This window comes from Sinohyriopsis cumingii, chromosome 5 (assembly GCF_028554795.1).
Source record: "Sinohyriopsis cumingii isolate HCF-2022 chromosome 5, ASM2855479v2, whole genome shotgun sequence".
Lineage (NCBI taxonomy): Eukaryota > Metazoa > Mollusca > Bivalvia > Unionida > Unionidae > Sinohyriopsis > Sinohyriopsis cumingii.
In genome coordinates this window covers 78,507,076-78,519,795 of record NC_142965.1, presented here as the reverse complement: position 1 = coordinate 78,519,795, position 12,720 = coordinate 78,507,076, and the positions used below count along the sequence as shown (strand labels likewise).

Below are 12,720 nucleotides of genomic sequence, written 5' to 3'. Positions count from 1 at the left end.
ATGTGGATGAACTTGGATCCATGAACATATGTGCCTTAACACATTAACTCTGGAGCTTTTTGTCATTTTCGCCTGAAAATCGAGTAGGAAACACATTTTGAAAGCTATTTCTGGCTAGACTCAAAAACACCAAATGCCTGGTCATCTTTCAATAACATACTGCCTAGTTGTGTTAGAAACATCGTTTTTCATTGGCTATTTGACTTGTGCATGAGCAGAAAGGTAAGAGTTTTTTTTTATTGCTAAACGGAGCCATTATTTTTGTATGGAAACCACTCTATATTCCAAATGTCCATCTTATCCTACTTTTTGCAAAGGCTGATCTGTCTGTTTGCAGTTCATACTGGTTTGCCTTAGATCTGAGACCAAAAATTCTGAAATTCTGACACAAAATCAGATTCCGACCACGGGCGAATTTTGGGTTAAAAAAGAGTTGGGTCCAAAAAATGAGGTTTTTCTATCTGTATTTTGTAGTGCAACTAGATATTCCAGATTATTTGGTATCATTGTAGAGCTACATCTGTCTACCTTTCTATAATACCATCCACTTTAGTATATGCTACTACCTCCTGCCCCGTAAAGTTGTCGCTAGGGGTTAATGTGTTAATAACAGGAACTGAGTTATAATGAAGAAATATTGCAGAGTATGAGAAATTGTTGAGAGTGTAAAAATGGACTACAAGACATTGGTTATGTAGGCTATACAACTGGTTTGATATGGTATTGGACAAGAGCTTTTTCAGGAAGAAATAACAAGGATGATGCAGGTCTACCAAATAGTTATTTGGTATTTAGATTTAATAACTAGAGCTGGGTGCACAAATTGGTCAGCTTGGTAACTGATGCAAATTTATAAGCACAGGAAGTAATACCAGGGATGATGCAGCTCTACAACTATTCATTGCTTATGCAGGTCTAACAATGAGGGCTGGGTTTATAACTGAGTTAGTACGGTATCAGAGAAGAGTTTTTCCAGGAAGAAGAAATACCAGGGATGATACAGCAGTCTCCTTCAATTTGTTGAGAATTGAGATCTAGCAATCACAGCCAACTTTGAGTCCTATTATGCAAAGCAGTTTAAGCTGATATCACTATAGATTAGCAATCAATATCCTATTTTCTTTCTCTGCATTAGACTTTACAATCTTGATTCTAAATTGGCTCTCTGATATGTCTCAGACATATGCGATACCAATTAAAATTATACGGACCTGCTGAAATATGGAGATATGTTTATTCTACCAGTTATGTTGTCTTATCTGACCAATTCAGTATCACGGTGCTCTCTCTGTCTTTATAATTCTATTCAAGGGAATGACATGCATGCATTCAGTACGTGTTATAATGACTTATATGACCACTTCAACTTGATAAGGTGCTCTCTCCTTTTAATGCCATTTATGGAAGCTACAAATTTGACACACGTTGTAAATACTGGACCCTTACACTGAAGGACAGTTACTGTCAGTTATATTAACTTATATGACCACTTCAACTTTTGTGTAGTACTCACTCTTTATAATGCCATTGGTGGGAGTCATAAAGGAGTCATATTATACCCTCATTTTAAGATGCATTTACTGCCAGTTATATTGACTTTTATGACCATTTAAACTCAGTAAAGTGCTTTCTCCTTATAATGCCATTCATGGGAGTCTCAAAATTAGACATTGCATATAGAGGACCATCACACTGAGAGACATTTACTATTCGTTATATTGACATTTCAACTTTGTAAAGTGCTCTTTCCTTATCATGCCATTCATGGGAGCCTCAGATTAGAACTTGCAAGTACAGTACGCTTACACTGAAGGGCATTCACTATCAGCTACATTGACTTATATTACCCCTTCAATATTGTAAAGTGCTCTCTCTTTAAAATATCATTCACTGGCACCAAGAAGGAGATAGACATTGCAAGTAAAGGTCCCTTACACTAAAGGACTTTTACTACCGTAAATATTGACTTACAGTATTCCCTCTTTATTATGTCATTCATGAGAGCCATAGAGGTGAGACAGTCTACATGAAGAACCCATATAGTGAGGTATATTTCAACAAGGTTGTGTTCAAATAGTGAATGAAAATAAAAAAAATAGATGTACAAATTACATTATAACTGGTTCTTAAAAGCAATGAACTACCATTAATACTCACTTATAAGTCAAGTCAAACCGCAAACAACAAAGATCCTGATCTGCCATCACAGTGCACTTGCAGATCAGGGTCTGTGCTGTTTGTGTTGCTGATTATTTGCTAACAAATTGCATTGACTCAGATCTGCTGACACGTTATGCAATGGCAGATCTGGGCCTGTGCAGTTTGCAGTTGGACTTGTATTATGAGCAAGTATGTATGGTAGTTCATTGAAGTTCATACAGTAATATAAAGTGAAGAGAGTAAGTGGCAATGATAAAATCAGATTTGATCAATTTAATAGGATTCATGACCTTACCAGTGTTATAAGAAGGCAGTGATATATTGAGTGGTTTTATAGTGCGGGACCAATTTAGTGGGATTCATGACAATACCCATGTTTTAATAAGACTGGCATATTGAATGACTTTATAGTGAGGGACCAGTTTGATGGAATTTATGACAATATCCATGTTATAATAAGGCAGTGGTATATTGAAGGGCTTTATAACAAGGGACCAATTTAATGGCATTCATGACCATACTCATGCATTAATAAGGCAGCAGTAATTTAAAGGGCTTTATAACAAGGGACCAATTTAATGGGATTCATAACCATACCTATGTTATAATAAGGCAGTGGTATATTTAAGGGCTTTATAATGAGGGACTAATTTAATGGGATTTATGACCATACCCATGTTATTATAAGGCAGTGATGTAATGAAGGGCTTTATAACAAGGGATTCTTGTACACTAATAGTCCTAATCATCCAGTCTCTTTGGAGTTGATGAGAATGGCAGACTTGGGAATTTTGGTTGATCCAGTCTTTATTATCCTGTGTTAGAGATGTTTTTGGGATATAGTATATTTATTTTATGCTCACAAGTCACTCGATAAGAAAATTTAACATCAGCGATGCTTTGTAATATTATCTTCACAAATGTATTTTATATAGCCTATAAAAGACACTTGTGAAGTTAATCTCACAAAGCATGGCTGTCGTTTTATTAAATAAAGTTACTTGTGAACATAAAACTGAGCAGCAGCAGCAGTGTTGGAAACAGTATTTCAGTTCTGTCATTTTGTTCTAAACAAGTTGTACAAAAACGGTCTGCTTTTGCAGGCACTTCAGTATAAAGAACATGTGTTCATAAGGGCATTGTTTCTTAGAATCTTTCCTGAAGTTTACCTGCACAATGCAATATTTTTAAAAAAATCATAATGTCCATAAGGGTCAAGGTTTATCAGCCGTTTGCTTAAGTTCATCTACATGTTAGACCTTTATAAAGTGACACCTGTATATAAAGAACAGTGCTTTAAATCCATTTGTTTCAGTTTACCTGCCTTTTGGACCTTTTTTATAAAACCCATTAGTTAAGTTACCTGCATATTTGACCTTTGCAAAAAGGATCTCTGTTCATAAAGCACAACATTTGATGGTCCCTTAAGGATTATTTTAGTGACAGGTGTTACTATATATAATATAAAGTAAACTGCAAATATTTAATTTGAATATAAAAAATAACCAGCAACAATTATGCAAAAAAATGAAACAATTTGGCATCTGGAATATCAGCACCACTACCACAGCTATCAAAACTACCACCATTATCACTTTCACTGTCATCATTATCATCTTTATTATCATCATCATCAGTTATTATTGTCATCATCATTCTCCACCTGCTGTTGACTGCTCTGGTGGCCTGTGGTTAGAGCATCCACCTCAGATGTGGGAGATCACCAGTTCGAACCCAGATCAAGTCATACCAAAGATTTATAAAAATGGAACTAACAGCCGCCCTGCTAGGTCACTGATAGCATCATGAGGTTAGTTTGGCACTAGTCGGCCTAGTGTCAGAATAATGTGACTGGGTGGGACAAGATGCTACATGTCTGCGGCATGATGCCCCAGTGCTAGACATCACTATAAACTACCACACTGCAGACATCATTGAAAATTGACTGATTTTGTTTTAAAGCTACATTAAAAATCCAAAACACATATACACACACTCCACCAATTGTTGTTTATATATATATATATATATATATATATATATATATATATATATATATATATATATATATATATATATATATATATTGTAAGCATTATCCACGGTCCACTTTGTAGAAACCTTACACAAAGTCCCCTCTTCTTGCAAGAAGTGTGGGTTGGCGGATTGTACCTTCTTTCAAGGTGTCTGCTTAATTTGGATTTCATTATCTAGAGGTTGACCACCCTTGATATTATTGCCCGGTTCGAGTAAACATAAATATAAGTGGTGAAACTTATAGGTGGAATAGATAGAGACCTGAGCAGATATATAGAACAAACCAACATGAGCCCCCGTACATGTAAATAAACAATTTAATCAATTACATATAACAACTGTGAGAATTCAGTACATCAGGAATATACTCTGCTTTTAGATATAAAATTTTCACTGAATTACAGAAAAAAAACCACAGATATATTTAAATAAAGTAGCCGAGCTGTTTACTGATAAATTTAGTTCATCATAGGATCGAGTGAACAATCAAAGTCAATGCCTTGTGCAATTGCATAACCTGTTTCTTCGTTCATTCCACTTCCACTGTAGCTGTTCCTTCGATTCTGTCGGTCTTGCCTCTTTTGGTCCTCTCTCTGTGCGTAGCATGTAGATTCACAGATACCTCACAGGATACGTCTCAGAATACATCTCAGAATTCGTCTCAGAATTAATACATTGTACCATACGTTGTGGAATTAATACGTTGCACCATATGTTGCATGAGCTATTTTCTCCCTGTAAAAAAACTATAAATAGAGACAGCTCAAATTTTCTGTTGTTTATGATAACAGGGGCTTTTGCATTATTCCCCCTCCTTATCATATCTTACTATCGGTGCTAAACAGATTCTAAGGCTATCAATCGGCTCCACATGTCCTATAACGACCCTAGTTAGGTTAATGGCTAATTCATCACGCATTAACACTACACGAGGCATAACGATTCCGAGCCAGCCTCAATTTAAACAAGTGAATAAATGAAATACATTACATGCCTTACTACGTCATGTTCGGTGAATATACACTCAACCTTAATCATACGTGAAATCTTCTAAATTCGGTGAATAATACGGATTCTCGTAACTCATATTAACTAATGTAATGCATGAAATTCTTAGAACCTAATTCTTATGCAAACTAGATGACAAATTCAAACAGTTTGTCAAACTTATCTAAAGATTAATGTATGACTTCCTGTGCATAAACTCAACACAGTTATACTTCATAAAGCAAATTGATATATGAATGTAGAAATTAAATTCTTGCATATATAAGTAAATAAATTCAGCAAAGCATTATATATGGCATCAACAAATTACATGGAATTGTTGCAAATACCTTTGAGCTTTCAGCATTCCTTGCTTCTAATATGATTGGCTGGAAATGGTCACGTGATACTGATCTGGTAATTTATTACACATTGATACATTTTGTGACTACATTTGGTTTTTGTACTGTTTTCAATATAAATAAACATTGCAGACATCATTGTGAAACAATTATGTCATCTTTTAAATTTTTTATTCAGCAGATAAATACAAATTATACCCTTTTTATACTTTTTCCAATATTCTTTGATTGAAATGCATAGTTTACAATTTGGCATTCATATACAACATAGTTGTGCAAAATGGCCGATTACGGTGATTTTTCACTGCAATTTTCAGATTTTTGAATAATTAGATAACAAGAAGTTAAAAGAAATAATATCAGCAATTGAAGCAGATGAAGATGAATTTGACGATAATGCAGTGGATGTTACAAATGCTGAAAATGAAACAGAACAACAGATATTGATAAATTCCCTCACAGAGCACCCCATGACCTCAATTATCCTAGCCGTACACAACAACAACAACAATAGCATGGGAAATGGGCCAGTGAATTTTGAGGCCGCTGAGGGATATAAACCAAAATTCCAGAATTTATCTGAGGAGGACTTAAAAGCTATTGAAATAAATCAATATTCAGAGACAACTAAATGAAACACAAAATGGGGCATTGGCATATTCAATGATAATTTTGAATAAATTTTTTTATTAAAAAAAGCGTGGATGTTGGTGGCATGGTGTGATATGACCACTTACACACACACACAAAAGTATTTATGAGACCATTATTCAGAGATTGAATAAAGTTTTTAAATGGTAAAACTACCATCTCCACCAATGTGACTGAATACCATTGAAAAATGTATATAATAATCCATAAAGGTGATTGTTTTGCTAATTTAAATTATTTTGGATGTGTAGTCTTTAATTCCTTCCAGCACTCCAGCACTCAACTATGCAATCAAACAAAACATGGCTAGTTTTTGCGAGCAACTCCACATTAAACACTGCACATTTAATTATTTCACATTAGATAACTGAAAGGGTTTTGTTAACGCTGATGAAAAAGATATAAAATGTTATTCCTGTATAGGACATACTTAAATTGGAATGCATTGTTGATGGAATAAGTTAATTTGACGAAAGAAAGGACCAAATTGGAATTATAAGTTATCATGGCTGGGTATTTATCGATGTGTAAATTTTACCTAATCACTCACAAAATTAACATGTGCAATTACACCTAATTTGTGTAATTAGGTAAAATTTATACACTGATCAATACCCAACCATGATCATTTAATCCTATAATATATTGTACTGGTTCTGTAATTGAACCTTTTTTTGACAGAAAAGGGGCTGAGGTAGGTCGCAGCATACCACTGCTTTATTTTAACTCCTTTTTTTTATATGGAACCCTCTGTGGCTTATTGGTCAAAGGTGCTCATCTTTATAAATCACTCCCACATTTCACCTCTCTCCATGTAAATTCGAACCTCAGCTTGACCAGCATGGATAGGTGAGAAAGCTTGCCGTTGGTGTATCGTCCTGGAGTCTTTCTAGTTATTCTGGCTGCCATATCTAGCCTAACCTATGATGATGGCATAATAATAAAAAACTGGTTATTTTACATAATTTGTCTTCTGCAGCAGTATACTTCAGGATGCCCCTTCAAACAATCGGAATCTCTTTCAAAACCAGCACTAGTTTATTTTGCATGCAACACTCTTGTTATCATCGGAAGCCCATACATTAAAATTGTATAAAATACAAGTGTCAACACGATGATAGTTATGCATGAATGGTTGAATTTCAATATCAATTATGCCAAATATCTTAATTAAACATGTATGCTTTCTAAATTCCTGTTCCATTTCCTGTTCAGAATGGCATCTGGGGAGAAGAAGGAACATAAAATAAATGATTGGTATAAATTTCACATATAAATGTCAGTGCTTAATTTTTTTTTCAAAACCAAAAATATCTTTCAGCTCATGGTCAGTGTGTTTTGGTTTAACGTGAATGAAGTCCATCTTGTGTTGAAATATTTAAGTTTATTCCTGGATTATTCTCAAAATTACAAGTTTTTAGTTATAGATATTATTCATGTATATACTCACTTATAAGTCAAATCCAATTGCAAAAACAACAGAGACCCAGATATGCCATGACATAATATGCTGATTACTCCCTAGCAAACTGCATAGACCCAGTGCTGGTGCGATGGTAGATCTGGGTCTGTGCATGTTATAGTTGTTGTTTTGGGTTTGATGACATTTTTTAGCGCATGATAGGCTATATATATATATATATATATATATATATATATATATATATATATATATATATATATATATGGCAGCCTGTATATCTGGTGTACTAAGAACCCAGAAAAATCCCAGGAAGAACCACTGTGACCAATGGGAAGCTATTTTCAAGTTTTCTCACATACCTACGCTTACCAAGCCAGAGTCTTGAACCCACGTAGACAGAGGTGAGATGTCAGTGTTCTTTAAAGGCTATCACCTTAGACCACTAGGTCACCTAGGGCCCAAGGTTTGTAGTGAGAGTTGAATTATAAGTAAGTGTATACAGTATCTATCTTTATTAAGTTTCTCACCCTTGATCATTATGAAAGCAAGACTGTGATGCTGGATTTCAGTTCCAGATATTAAGGAGTAGTTTCTTGTATGTGATATGATTAGCTGTTTTGTTGTAGTACTGTATTGTTCATTACTGAGACCTTGTTCACTAACATATATCACTTCATTGGGAACGTCATGTAAGTGTAATTATGTTTGATGATGATGTAACACAGACACTTGTGAAATTGAAACTATTGATTTTTCATTTAATTTTAATTTATTTTTTTAAATGTAAATGCAACTTACATGTCCACATTAGCAGGAAAGCGAGAATTAGCAGTCATGTTTCTAGTCATGAGTCATCATAAAGTTAAGACAGTTTGTTATGTGATATGCATGCTTGCAACTTTGACCTTAACGCCAAGGGCAAAATTATATAAAGTTTGTGTAAAAATTTTGATTACATTTTAAACTATGCTTTTATTTCCCAAAACCTAGATGTTTTTTGTTTATTCTTAGGATGAATCAAATACAGAGCTAAAATAGTTCATTCTGCAATGTGTTTGTGTGCCCCATTGAACTTGAGGTGAAGGTCACAGTCATAGAAAATTTGCATTAGGTTTTTAGTTCAATTTTTAAAAATTTGCTTTTATTTCATAAACCCCTTAATGAATTTCGTTCATGCATGGGATGAATTATTATGAAGTTGAGACGATTCTTTAATATGCTTATTCACCACTTTGTCCATTGGGTCAAGGTCACAGAAAATTTTGATTAAGGTTTTTCATTAAAGCTTTTTCATTTGCTTATATTTTCTTGATCAATTTTATTCACACTTAGGACAATTCATTATGATTCTAAAATAATTAATTCTGTTACATATATGCTTGCTCATCCTTTTGACCATGAGTTCAAGGTTACATGTTTTACAGCAGTGCTTCAGTCTTTGGCACAAATGACCCTGTTCATCTATGTTGTACTCATTTCAAAAGAAAAAGACTGATTTAATATCAGTAATACCATGCCTGTTGCTATTGCATAGCTGGTACTTTTCTGGAAGGAAAACACCCCAACTGTACCATGAGCAGCACTCTCTTCTTTCCCAACAGGTCTGAATAGCTTGAAAGTGAGTCATTCCACGTCTTCATAAGGGGTGGGTGGGTGGGTGGGTGAAGCATCCTTTTAGTCTCCAGAGCCAATTGTTGTTGATGAAATTGAGCTCCCCAGTAAGGGGAAAGATCAAATCTAAGTCTATTATGTATGTGGATAGATCTGACTCACCTGATGATTTTTTGATTGGTCACCTGGCAGTGGGTGTGGATTTTTGGATCTTGTACAGTATGGCCTTAGTCCACACCTCTTCTGACTACTGTTTCATCCTGTGGGGGAACCAAATATCGGCTTATAAATGCAAGATTAAGAAATAGGATCAGATTGTCATTTCCCCCTTCCATATTATCCCTGTACATCCCTATACGATCAGGGGCCTTCCAGTGCATGGATGTGATTAGCCCATTCTCTACATGCAATCACTGACTGCATGGCTACATCATCTTTCGAGATTGTGTCAAAAAAGGAGGAGGATGGACCTTCTTCCTCCGAATTGTTCTACATTACATGGATTAGCATAGTCATTTCGAAGTAGCTCGCTCCAAATTAAAAGTACAAGCCTAAGTCAGTGCAACAATTTAAGAAAAAAATAATACAGTATTGTAAATGTGGATGACTTTGAAGTTTAAACCTTGTAAAAGTAGTTTATCATGTAGTCAGTAGCTGGTGAGGAGGCTGCTACAGATATTTGTGCCATAATTTACTGAAGCACGAATCTGTTTTAATAATTTTCCACAGAGAAGCTTGTCCTTAATGCATGAGTTTTTAGATATATCTTTAACAGTATCATGATTTACATTGTATGAGAAAAGAAAATACTTAATGTGCGGCAGTCATGAAATATGCATTCTAATGGTATCTTCCAATGTGGGTATGTGAGAAAGCTTGCCAGTAGCTTCTCGAGGGTCGGTGGTTCTTTCCGGGGTTTTCCCGGGTTCTTCCTCCACCATTAATACTGGCCGCCATGTATAGCCTATCGTGTGCTGAAAAATGGCGTTAAGCCCCACGACAACAACAACAACAACTAATGGTATCTTACGTGCCCTGTCTGCTTGCAGTGCTAGTTTTAGGACATTTGTTTTTGGTACTTATCACGCTTCAAGCTATTTGAGGTTTGTTTTCTGAATCTTACTAGATAATGTCAGCCACCAAAGTTGTTTGTGTATAAATAATTGTTTTTACACATGTCATCAGTGCTATCACCACATATCTGTGAATGGTACAGATAAATTGCTTACCTTAAAAATAGGTGTACTAGATTCTCATCGCTTCTTCTTAATTCAGGGGAATCCCACTATAAAAATGGAACCCAGGATAACATGGAGATTAGGCTTAATAACTGCCAACTGCCTGTTGTGCTGAACTGCAGTATAGTTAGCATGATATAAAATTCAATAAATGCATGGGGAGAAGGGGGATAAAAGAAATGCCAATCAAACATATAGTAATAATATTTATACCTACTATTTTATATAATAGTTGGATTTAGATAGCTGTTGTGAGATGAAAATTAATCCTTGCTGTACAAAGCAAACGAAAAGAAAAAAGAAAAAAAAACAAAAATAATAATAATAATAATAAAGACTTTATTTAGAGAAGGTAACTCAGTTAGCTACAGAACTAATCTACCTTGAGGCCTTCTATCTGTTATGTACAATTTAGTAATAATAATAATAATAATAAAAGAACAACAATAATAATAACAACAGCAAGAGTAATAATAATTTTAAAAGATAGCAACAACAATAATAATAATAACACTAATAACACCAACAATAACAATAATGATGATGATGATGATAATAATAATAATAAAAATAATAATAGTAATAATAATAATAATCCCATATATACTCATTTAAAGATGTGTACAACAGCAAACTGCACAGACCTTGATTGACTGACACATACTCAGCCAGCAGATCTGGATCTGTGCAGTTTATTAGGAGTAATCAGAACAAACATCATGGACCCATATTAACAGATGCATTATGTTACAGCAGATCTGAATCTATGTTGCTTGCTGTGTGAGTAAATACAGTTTTTTTTAAACTTTATTTAATAATAATAATAATAATGATAAATAATAATCATGATAATAATAATAATGATGATAATAATAACTAAATGTAATGAGGGTTACATATTTAGCTGGATGTCCATCTTCCATGTAGCAGGTAAAGGATGAATATAAATGTAGATGACTTTAATTGGATGTTGAATTTATAAAGCATTAACTAATTTATAAAAATGGACCTATTTTTTACATAAACTTGGTTTGGTTTTGAGTGTTTTACCTTGTGTTTGAGAACATGATAGCCTAGGCATAGCAGCAAGCCAGCATATTTGGTGGAGAAAGAAAATGATCAGGCTCTGGGAAAAAACACAAACTTATGGGAAGCTACTTTCAAACTTCCTCAGATACCTACCTGGCCAAGCTAAAACTCAAACAGAGGTGATATTTCAGTGATCTGTATAAGGCAAGCACCTAAGGCACTCAGTCACCCAAGGTCCCACCCCCCACCCCTTCCTGCATTAAAAACGGTGCATTTAAATATATGAATTTATATTATAATTGATTCTTTGTTAAGAGGCAAGTACCAAAATAAAGTGAAATAAATTTAGGAGCAAAATAATTGACCAATATGATTGGATTCCTGAACAAACCTGCATTATAACAAGGGCAACAGTATACTGAGGGATTTTATAATGAGGGATTATTATTCATTAGTATGTTTCAAATCAGTTATGGGCAGTTCTAATTTAGTAACATGGAGAAGAAAGAAAATACATTAATGTCCACATTGTTTATCTGATTATATCTTAAACTTTTGCCAGACACCTTAATCATTCACATTGGATTCTTTTAGATGTTAAAACCACATTAATGAGGTAAATAAGGGCAATGGCTTCTCATCGTGACTTGCTGAAATGGTTTAAAATAATTACTGCCTTCTGTACTTGACTGTGTTACTTACTACAGCTAATAAGAGAAATGTTATCAGTAAATACATTAGTCATTAAAGCCTGTGTAGAGGCTATAGTCATCTGTCAGACTCACTTCTTCATGGTGATTTCTAATACAGTAAATGCCATACATTATCAAGGTCCCCATGATGGACAGAGAAATCTTACCCTTGGAAGGAAATTACATTTTGTCTTGATCCTCCAAATTTTGATTGATGACTCTCCACATTGTGATCCTTCAACTGACAGTCCAGACCTGTCTGAATTGGGAGTTATTTTCCTTATAGGTAGCTACCATATTCACTCGCCTATAAGTTGAGTCCATCTCCAAACTACACCGACCCAGATGTGTCATTGCAGTATGTGCTGTCAGATCTGGGTCGGTAGTTTGTTAGAAGTAATCAGTAAATAGAAAACATAAAGTCTGATCTGTTGGCATTTTATGTGATGGCAGATTAAGGTCCTTGTTGTTTGTAGTTTGACTTGTAAGCAGATATATATGGCAACTTTGTTCTAGTCTGGTGATGTTGA

At 34.5% G+C, this 12,720-nt stretch overlaps 1 protein-coding gene and 1 long non-coding RNA gene across 3 annotated transcripts in view; one reads left to right on the top strand and one right to left on the bottom strand.

The window, feature by feature from the left end:
• LOC149799536 (uncharacterized) overlaps positions 1–12,720 on the top strand; it is a 349,619-nt gene that overhangs the window by 101,963 nt on the left and 234,936 nt on the right. The window lies entirely within an intron of this gene.
• Positions 4,497–11,226, bottom strand: LOC149799540 (uncharacterized). The gene is made up of 2 exons (XR_016421183.1): positions 9,394–11,226; positions 4,497–4,932 (listed from the first exon to the last, which is right to left on the bottom strand). It is a non-coding gene; the product is annotated as an uncharacterized LOC149799540 (long non-coding RNA).